Source organism: Gobio gobio, assembly GCF_949357685.1.
Source record: "Gobio gobio genome assembly, chromosome: 9".
NCBI lineage: Eukaryota > Metazoa > Chordata > Actinopteri > Cypriniformes > Gobionidae > Gobio > Gobio gobio.
In genome coordinates, this window is record NC_137115.1 from 57,185,324 (window position 1) to 57,198,000 (window position 12,677).

The following is a 12,677-nucleotide window of genomic DNA, read 5'->3' on the forward strand; positions in this document are numbered from 1 at the left end:
TATGATTTTACACATAAAACGCTGATGATACCCCTTATGATTTTACACAAAAAACGCTGATGTTACCCCTTATGATTTTACACATAAAACGCTGATGGTACCCCTTATGATTTTACACAAAAAACGCTGATGCTACCCCTTATGATTTTACACATAAAACGCTGATGGTACCCCTTATGATTTTACACAAAAAACGCTGATGTTACCCCTTATGATTTTACACATAAAACGCTGATGGTACCCCTTATGATTTTACACATAAAACGCTGATGCTACCCCTTATGATTTTACACAAAAAACGCTGATGTTACCCCTTATGATTTTACACATAAAACGCTGATGGTACCCCTTATGATTTTACACATAAAACGCTGATGTTACCCCTTATGATTTTACACATAAAACGCTGATGGTACCCCTTATGATTTTACACATAAAACGCTGATGTTACCCCTTATGATTTTACACATAAAACGCTGATGGTACCCCTTATGATTTTACACATAAAACGCTGATGCTACCCCTTATGATTTTACACAAAAAACGCTGATGTTACCCCTTATGATTTTACACATAAAACGCTGATGTTACCCCTTATGATTTTACACAAAAAACGCTGATGTTACCCCTTATGATTTTACACATAAAACGCTGATGCTACCCCTTATGATTTTACACAAAAAACGCTGATGTTACCCCTTATGATTTTACACATAAAATGCTGATGGTACCCCTTATGATTTTACACATAAAACACTGATGGTACCCCTTATGATTTTACACATAAAACGCTGATGGTACCCCTTATGATTTTACACATAAAACGCTGATGTTACCCCTTATGATTTTACACATAAAACGCTGATGTTACCCCTTATGATTTTACACATAAAACGCTGATGGTACCCCTTATGGTTTTACACATAAAACGCTGATGTTACCCCTTATGATTTTACACATAAAACGCTGATGTTACCCCTTATGATTTTACACATAAAACGCTGATGTTACCCCTTATGATTTTACACATAAAACGCTGATGTTACCCCTTATGATTTTACACATAAAACGCTGATGGTACCCCTTATGGTTTTACACATAAAACGCTGATGTTACCCCTTATGATTTTACACATAAAACGCTGATGTTACCCCTTATGATTTTACACATAAAACGCTGATGGTACCCCTTATGATTTTACACATAAAACGCTGATGTTACCCCTTATGATTTTACACATAAAACGCTGATGTTACCCCTTATGATTTTACACATAAAACGCTGATGGTACCCCTTATGATTTTACACATAAAACGCTGATGGTACCCCTTATGATTTTACACATAAAACGCTGATGGTACCCCTTATGATTTTACACATAAAACGCTGATGGTACCCCTTATGATTTTACACATAAAACGCTGATGGTACCCCTTATGATTTTACACATAAAACGCTGATGGTACCCCTTATGATTTTACACATAAAACGCTGATGTTACCCCTTATGATTTTACACATAAAACGCTGATGTTACCCCTTATGATTTTACACAAAAAACGCTGATGGTACCCCTTATGATTTTACACAAAAAACGCTGATGTTACCCCTTATGATTTTACACAAAAAACGCTGATGTTACCCCTTATGATTTTACACAAAAAACGCTGATGTTACCCCTTATGATTTTACACAAAAAACGCTGATGGTACCCCTTATGATTTTACACATAAAACGCTGATGGTACCCCTTATGATTTTACACATAAAACGCTGATGTTACCCCTTATGATTTTACACATAAAACGCTGATGTTACCCCTTATGATTTTACACAAAAAACGCTGATGGTACCCCTTATGATTTTACACATAAAACGCTGATGGTACCCCTTATGATTTTACACATAAAACGCTGATGGTACCCCTTATGGTTTTACACATAAAACGCTGATGGTACCCCTTATGATTTTACACAAAAAACGCTGATGTTACCCCTTATGATTTTACACATAAAACGCTGATGGTACCCCTTATGATTTTACACATAAAACGCTGATGCTACCCCTTATGATTTTACACAAAAAACGCTGATGTTACCCCTTATGATTTTACACATAAAACGCTGATGTTACCCCTTATGATTTTACACAAAAAACGCTGATGTTACCCCTTATGATTTTACACATAAAACGCTGATGCTACCCCTTATGATTTTACACAAAAAACGCTGATGTTACCCCTTATGATTTTACACATAAAACGCTGATGTTACCCCTTATGATTTTACACATAAAACGCTGATGGTACCCCTTATGATTTTACACATAAAACGCTGATGTTACCCCTTATGATTTTACACATAAAACGCTGATGGTACCCCTTATGATTTTACACATAAAACGCTGATGTTACCCCTTATGATTTTACACATAAAACGCTGATGTTACCCCTTATGATTTTACACATAAAACGCTGATGGTACCCCTTATGATTTTACACATAAAACGCTGATGGTACCCCTTATGATTTTACACATAAAACGCTGATGTTACCCCTTATGATTTTACACATAAAACGCTGATGTTACCCCTTATGATTTTACACATAAAACGCTGATGGTACCCCTTATGATTTTACACATAAAACGCTGATGGTACCCCTTATGATTTTACACAAAAAACGCTGATGTTACCCCTTATGATTTTACACATAAAACGCTGATGTTACCCCTTATGATTTTACACATAAAACGCTGATGGTACCCCTTATGATTTTACACATAAAACGCTGATGGTACCCCTTATGATTTTACACAAAAAACGCTGATGTTACCCCTTATGATTTTACACATAAAACGCTGATGGTACCCCTTATGATTTTACACATAAAACGCTGATGGTACCCCTTATGATTTTACACAAAAAACGCTGATGTTACCCCTTATGATTTTACACATAAAACGCTGATGGTACCCCTTATGATTTTACACATAAAACGCTGATGTTACCCCTTATGATTTTACACATAAAACGCTGATGTTACCCCTTATGATTTTACACATAAAACGCTGATGTTACCCCTTATGATTTTACACATAAAACGCTGATGGTACCCCTTATGATTTTACACATAAAACGCTGATGGTACCCCTTATGGTTTTACACATAAAACGCTGATGTTACCCCTTATGATTTTACACATAAAACGCTGATGGTACCCCTTATGGTTTTACACATAAAACGCTGATGTTACCCCTTATGATTTTACACATAAAACGCTGATGGTACCCCTTATGGTTTTACACATAAAACGCTGATGTTACCCCTTATGATTTTACACATAAAACGCTGATGGTACCCCTTATGATTTTACACATAAAACGCTGATGTTACCCCTTATGATTTTACACATAAAACGCTGATGGTACCCCTTATGATTTTACACAAAAAACGCTGATGTTACCCCTTATGATTTTACACATAAAACGCTGATGGTACCCCTTATGATTTTACACATAAAACGCTGATGTTACCCCTTATGATTTTACACATAAAACGCTGATGTTACCCCTTATGATTTTACACATAAAACGCTGATGTTACCCCTTATGATTTTACACATAAAACGCTGATGGTACCCCTTATGGTTTTACACATAAAACGCTGATGTTACCCCTTATGATTTTACACATAAAACGCTGATGTTACCCCTTATGATTTTACACATAAAACGCTGATGGTACCCCTTATGATTTTACACATAAAACGCTGATGTTACCCCTTATGATTTTACACATAAAACGCTGATGTTACCCCTTATGATTTTACACAAAAAACGCTGATGGTACCCCTTATGATTTTACACATAAAACGCTGATGGTACCCCTTATGATTTTACACATAAAACGCTGATGTTACCCCTTATGATTTTACACATAAAACGCTGATGGTACCCCTTATGGTTTTACACATAAAACGCTGATGTTACCCCTTATGATTTTACACATAAAACGCTGATGGTACCCCTTATGGTTTTACACATAAAACGCTGATGGTACCCCTTATGATTTTACACATAAAACGCTGATGTTACCCCTTATGATTTTACACATAAAACGCTGATGTTACCCCTTATGATTTTACACATAAAACGCTGATGGTACCCCTTATGATTTTACACATAAAACGCTGATGTTACCCCTTATGATTTTACACATAAAACGCTGATGTTACCCCTTATGATTTTACACATAAAACGCTGATGTTACCCCTTATGATTTTACACATAAAACGCTGATGTTACCCCTTATGATTTTACACAAAAAACGCTGATGGTACCCCTTATGGTTTTACACATAAAACGCTGATGTTACCCCTTATGATTTTACACAAAAAACGCTGATGGTACCCCTTATGATTTTACACATAAAACGCTGATGTTACCCCTTATGATTTTACACATAAAACGCTGATGTTACCCCTTATGATTTTACACATAAAACGCTGATGTTACCCCTTATGATTTTACACATAAAACGCTGATGTTACCCCTTATGATTTTACACATAAAACGCTGATGTTACCCCTTATGATTTTACACATAAAACGCTGATGTTACCCCTTATGATTTTACACAAAAAACGCTGATGGTACCCCTTATGGTTTTACACATAAAACGCTGATGGTACCCCTTATGGTTTTAAACATAAAACGCTGATTGTACCCCTTATGATTTTACACAAAAAACGCTGATGGTACCCCTTATGATTTTACACATAAAACGCTGATGGTACCCCTTATGATTTTACACATAAAACGCTGATGGTACCCCTTATGATTTTACACATAAAACGCTGATGGTACCCCTTATGATTTTACACATAAAACGCTGATGGTACCCCTTATGATTTTACACATAAAACGCTGATGGTACCCCTTATGATTTTACACATAAAACGCTGATGGTACCCCTTATGATTTTACACATAAAACGCTGATGGTACCCCTTATGGTTTTACACAAAAAACGCTGATGGTACCCCTTATGATTTTACACATAAAACGCTGATGGTACCCCTTATGATTTTACACATAAAACGCTGATGGTACCCCTTATGATTTTACACAAAAAACGCTGATGTTACCCCTTATGATTTTACACATAAAACGCTGATGGTACCCCTTATGATTTTACACATAAAACGCTGATGGTACCCCTTATGGTTTTACACATAAAACGCTGATGTTACCCCTTATGGTTTTACACATAAAACGCTGATGGTACCCCTTATGATTTTACACATAAAACGCTGATGTTACCCCTTATGATTTTACACATAAAACGCTGATGGTACCCCTTATGGTTTTACACATAAAACGCTGATGTTACCCCTTATGGTTTTACACATAAAACGCTGTTACCCCTTATGATTTTACACATAAAACGCTGATGTTACCCCTTATGATTTTACACATAAAACGCTGATGGTACCCCTTATGATTTTACCCAAAAAACGCTGATGGTACCCCTTATGATTTTACACATAAATCGCTGATGGTACCCCTTATGATTTTACACATAAAACGCTGATGGTACCCCTTATGATTTTACACATAAAACGCTGATGTTACCCCTTATGATTTTACACATAAAACGCTGATGGTACCCCTTATGGTTTTACACATAAAACGCTGATGTTACCCCTTATGGTTTTACACATAAAACGCTGATGTTACCCCTTATGATTTTACACATAAAACGCTGATGTTACCCCTTATGATTTTACACATAAAACGCTGATGTTACCCCTTATGATTTTACACATAAAACGCTGATGTTACCCCTTATGATTTTACACAAAAAACGCTGATGGTACCCCTTATGGTTTTACACATAAAACGCTGATGGTACCCCTTATGATTTTACACATAAAACGCTGATGTTACCCCTTATGATTTTACACATAAAACGCTGATGTTACCCCTTATGATTTTACACAAAAAACGCTGATGGTACCCCTTATGATTTTACACATAAAACGCTGATGGTACCCCTTATGATTTTACACATAAAACGCTGATGGTACCCCTTATGGTTTTACACATAAAACGCTGATGGTACCCCTTATGGTTTTACACATAAAACGCTGATGGTACCCCTTATGATTTTACACATAAAACGCTGATGTTACCCCTTATGATTTTACACATAAAACGCTGATGTTACCCCTTATGATTTTACACATAAAACGCTGATGTTACCCCTTATGATTTTACACATAAAACGCTGATGGTACCCCTTATGGTTTTACACATAAAACGCTGATGTTACCCCTTATGATTTTACACATAAAACGCTGATGTTACCCCTTATGATTTTACACATAAAACGCTGATGTTACCCCTTATGATTTTACACATAAAACGCTGATGGTACCCCTTATGGTTTTACACATAAAACGCTGATGGTACCCCTTATGGTTTTACACATAAAACGCTGATGTTACCCCTTATGATTTTACACATAAAACGCTGATGTTACCCCTTATGATTTTACACATAAAACGCTGATGTTACCCCTTATGATTTTACACATAAAACGCTGATGGTACCCCTTATGATTTTACACATAAAACGCTGATGTTACCCCTTATGATTTTACACATAAAACGCTGATGTTACCCCTTATGATTTTACACATAAAACGCTGATGGTACCCCTTATGATTTTACACATAAAACGCTGATGTTACCCCTTATGATTTTACACATAAAACGCTGATGTTACCCCTTATGATTTTACACATAAAACGCTGATGTTACCCCTTATGATTTTACACATAAAACGCTGATGTTACCCCTTATGATTTTACACATAAAACGCTGATGTTACCCCTTATGATTTTACACATAAAACGCTGATGGTACCCCTTATGATTTTACACATAAAACGCTGATGTTACCCCTTATGATTTTACACATAAAACGCTGATGTTACCCCTTATGGTTTTACACAAAAAACGCTGATGGTACCCCTTATGGTTTTACACATAAAACGCTGATGGTACCCCTTATGATTTTACACATAAAACGCTGATGGTACCCCTTATGATTTTACACATAAAACGCTGATGGTACCCCTTATGATTTTACACATAAAACGCTGATGTTACCCCTTATGATTTTACACAAAAAACGCTGATGGTACCCCTTATGATTTTACACATAAAACGCTGATGGTACCCCTTATGATTTTACACATAAAACGCTGATGGTACCCCTTATGATTTTACACATAAAACGCTGATGGTACCCCTTATGATTTTACACATAAAACGCTGATGGTACCCCTTATGATTTTACACATAAAACGCTGATGGTACCCCTTATGATTTTACACATAAAACGCTGATGGTACCCCTTATGGTTTTACACAAAAAACGCTGATGGTACCCCTTATGATTTTACACATAAAACGCTGATGGTACCCCTTATGATTTTACACATAAAACGCTGATGGTACCCCTTATGATTTTACACAAAAAACGCTGATGTTACCCCTTATGATTTTACACATAAAACGCTGATGGTACCCCTTATGATTTTACACATAAAACGCTGATGTTACCCCTTATGATTTTACACAAAAAACGCTGATGGTACCCCTTATGGTTTTACACATAAAACGCTGATGTTACCCCTTATGATTTTACACATAAAACGCTGATGTTACCCCTTATGATTTTACACATAAAACGCTGATGGTACCCCTTATGGTTTTACACATAAAACGCTGATGGTACCCCTTATGATTTTACACATAAAACGCTGATGGTACCCCTTATGGTTTTACACATAAAACGCTGATGTTACCCCTTATGATTTTACACATAAAACGCTGATGTTACCCCTTATGATTTTACACATAAAACGCTGATGTTACCCCTTATGATTTTACACATAAAACGCTGATGTTACCCCTTATGATTTTACACATAAAACGCTGATGGTACCCCTTATGATTTTACACATAAAACGCTGATGGTACCCCTTATGATTTTACACAAAAAACGCTGATGTTACCCCTTATGATTTTACACATAAAACGCTGATGGTACCCCTTATGATTTTACACATAAAACGCTGATGTTACCCCTTATGATTTTACACAAAAAACGCTGATGGTACCCCTTATGGTTTTACACATAAAACGCTGATGTTACCCCTTATGATTTTACACATAAAACGCTGATGTTACCCCTTATGATTTTACACATAAAACGCTGATGGTACCCCTTATGGTTTTACACATAAAACGCTGATGGTACCCCTTATGATTTTACACATAAAACGCTGATGGTACCCCTTATGGTTTTACACATAAAACGCTGATGTTACCCCTTATGATTTTACACATAAAACGCTGATGTTACCCCTTATGATTTTACACATAAAACGCTGATGGTACCCCTTATGATTTTACACATAAAACGCTGATGTTACCCCTTATGATTTTACACATAAAACGCTGATGTTACCCCTTATGATTTTACACAAAAAACGCTGATGGTACCCCTTATGATTTTACACATAAAACACTGATGGTACCCCTTATGGTTTTACACATAAAACGCTGATGGTACCCCTTATGATTTTACACATAAAACGCTGATGGTACCCCTTATGATTTTACACATAAAACGCTGATGGTACCCCTTATGGTTTTACACAAAAAACGCTGATGGTACCCCTTATGATTTTACACATAAAACGCTGATGGTACCCCTTATGATTTTACACATAAAACGCTGATGGTACCCCTTATGATTTTACACAAAAAACGCTGATGTTACCCCTTATGATTTTACACATAAAACGCTGATGTTACCCCTTATGATTTTACACATAAAACGCTGATGTTACCCCCTATGATTTTACACAAAAAACGCTGATGTTACCCCTTATGATTTTACACAAAAAACGCTGATGGTACCCCTTATGGTTTTACACATAAAACGCTGATGGTACCCCTTATGGTTTTACACATAAAACGCTGATGTTACCCCTTATGATTTTACACATAAAACGCTGATGTTACCCCTTATGATTTTACACATAAAACGCTGATGTTACCCCTTATGATTTTACACAAAAAACGCTGATGGTACCCCTTATGGTTTTACACATAAAACGCTGATGTTACCCCTTATGATTTTACACATAAAACGCTGATGGTACCCCTTATGATTTTACACAAAAAACGCTGATGGTACCCCTTATGGTTTTACACATAAAACGCTGATGTTACCCCTTATGATTTTACACATAAAACGCTGATGTTACCCCTTATGATTTTACACATAAAACGCTGATGGTACCCCTTATGGTTTTACACATAAAACGCTGATGTTACCCCTTATGATTTTACACATAAAACGCTGATGGTACCCCTTATGGTTTTACACATAAAACGCTGATGTTACCCCTTATGATTTTACACATAAAACGCTGATGTTACCCCTTATGATTTTACACATAAAACGCTGATGTTACCCCTTATGATTTTACACATAAAACGCTGATGTTACCCCTTATGATTTTACACATAAAACGCTGATGGTACCCCTTATGGTTTTACACATAAAACGCTGATGGTACCCCTTATGATTTTACACATAAAACGCTGATGGTACCCCTTATGGTTTTACACATAAAACGCTGATGTTACCCCTTATGATTTTACACATAAAACGCTGATGTTACCCCTTATGATTTTACACATAAAACGCTGATGTTACCCCTTATGATTTTACACATAAAACGCTGATGGTACCCCTTATGGTTTTACACATAAAACGCTGATGTTACCCCTTATGATTTTACACATAAAACGCTGATGTTACCCCTTATGATTTTACACATAAAACGCTGATGGTACCCCTTATGATTTTACACATAAAACGCTGATGTTACCCCTTATGATTTTACACATAAAACGCTGATGTTACCCCTTATGATTTTACACAAAAAACGCTGATGGTACCCCTTATGATTTTACACATAAAACGCTGATGGTACCCCTTATGATTTTACACATAAAACGCTGATGTTACCCCTTATGATTTTACACATAAAACGCTGATGGTACCCCTTATGGTTTTACACATAAAACGCTGATGTTACCCCTTATGATTTTACACATAAAACGCTGATGGTACCCCTTATGGTTTTACACATAAAACGCTGATGGTACCCCTTATGATTTTACACATAAAACGCTGATGTTACCCCTTATGATTTTACACATAAAACGCTGATGTTACCCCTTATGATTTTACACATAAAACGCTGATGGTACCCCTTATGATTTTACACATAAAACGCTGATGTTACCCCTTATGATTTTACACATAAAACGCTGATGTTACCCCTTATGATTTTACACATAAAACGCTGATGTTACCCCTTATGATTTTACACATAAAACGCTGATGTTACCCCTTATGATTTTACACAAAAAACGCTGATGGTACCCCTTATGGTTTTACACATAAAACGCTGATGTTACCCCTTATGATTTTACACAAAAAACGCTGATGGTACCCCTTATGATTTTACACATAAAACGCTGATGTTACCCCTTATGATTTTACACATAAAACGCTGATGTTACCCCTTATGATTTTACACATAAAACGCTGATGTTACCCCTTATGATTTTACACATAAAACGCTGATGTTACCCCTTATGATTTTACACATAAAACGCTGATGTTACCCCTTATGATTTTACACAAAAAACGCTGATGGTACCCCTTATGGTTTTACACATAAAACGCTGATGGTACCCCTTATGATTTTACACATAAAACGCTGATGCTACCCCTTATGATTTTACACAAAAAACGCTGATGTTACCCCTTATGATTTTACACATAAAACGCTGATGTTACCCCTTATGATTTTACACAAAAAACGCTGATGTTACCCCTTATGATTTTACACATAAAACGCTGATGCTACCCCTTATGATTTTACACAAAAAACGCTGATGTTACCCCTTATGATTTTACACATAAAACGCTGATGTTACCCCTTATGATTTTACAAATAAAACGCTGATGGTACCCCTTATGATTTTACACATAAAACGCTGATGTTACCCCTTATGATTTTACACATAAAACGCTGATGGTACCCCTTATGATTTTACACATAAAACGCTGATGTTACCCCTTATGATTTTACACATAAAACGCTGATGTTACCCCTTATGATTTTACACATAAAACGCTGATGGTACCCCTTATGATTTTACACATAAAACGCTGATGGTACCCCTTATGATTTTACACATAAAACGCTGATGTTACCCCTTATGATTTTACACATAAAACGCTGATGTTACCCCTTATGATTTTACACATAAAACGCTGATGGTACCCCTTATGGTTTTACACATAAAACGCTGATGTTACCCCTTATGATTTTACACATAAAACGCTGATGGTACCCCTTATGATTTTACACATAAAACGCTGATGTTACCCCTTATGATTTTACACATAAAACGCTGATGTTACCCCTTATGATTTTACACATAAAACGCTGATGGTACCCCTTATGGTTTTACACATAAAACGCTGATGGTACACCTTATGATTTTACACATAAAACGCTGATGGTACCCCTTATGATTTTACACATAAAACGCTGATGGTACCCCTTATGATTTTACACATAAAACGCTGATGGTACCCCTTATGATTTTACACAAAAAACGCTGATGGTACCCCTTATGATTTTACACATAAAACGCTGATGGTACCCCTTATGATTTTACACATAAAACGCTGATGTTACCCCTTATGATTTTACACATAAAACGCTGATGGTACCCCTTATGATTTTACACATAAAACGCTGATGTTACCCCTTATGATTTTACACATAAAACGCTGATGTTACCCCTTATGATTTTACACAAAAAACGCTGATGGTACCCCTTATGGTTTTACACATAAAACGCTGATGGTACACCTTATGATTTTACACATAAAACGCTGATGGTACCCCTTATGATTTTACACATAAAACGCTGATGGTACCCCTTATGATTTTACACATAAAACGCTGATGGTACCCCTTATGATTTTACACAAAAAACGCTGATGGTACCCCTTATGATTTTACACATAAAACGCTGATGGTACCCCTTATGATTTTACACATAAAACGCTGATGGTACCCCTTATGATTTTACACATAAAACGCTGATGTTACCCCTTATGGTTTTACACATAAAACGCTGATGTTACCCTTTATGATTTTACACATAAAACGCTGATGGTACCCTTTATGGTTTTACACATAAAACGCTGATGGTACACCTTATGATTTTACACATCAAACGCTGATGGTACCCCTTATGATTTTACACATAAAAGGCTGATGGTACCCCTTATGATTTTACACATAAAACGCTGATGGTACCCCTTATGATTTTACACATAAAACGCTGATGGTACCCCTTATGATTTTACACATAAAACGCTGATGTTACCCCTTATGATTTTACACATAAAACGCTGATGTTACCCTTTATGATTTTACACATAAAACGCTGATGGTACCCTTTATGGTTTTACACATAAAACGCTGATGGTACACCTTATGATTTTA

At 36.1% G+C, this 12,677-nt stretch overlaps 1 protein-coding gene across 1 annotated transcript in view; it reads right to left on the reverse strand.

Annotated features, from left to right (window-relative positions):
* Positions 1–12,677, reverse strand: part of slc24a5 (solute carrier family 24 member 5) — a 124,512-nt gene that overhangs the window by 2,775 nt on the left and 109,060 nt on the right. The window lies entirely within an intron of this gene.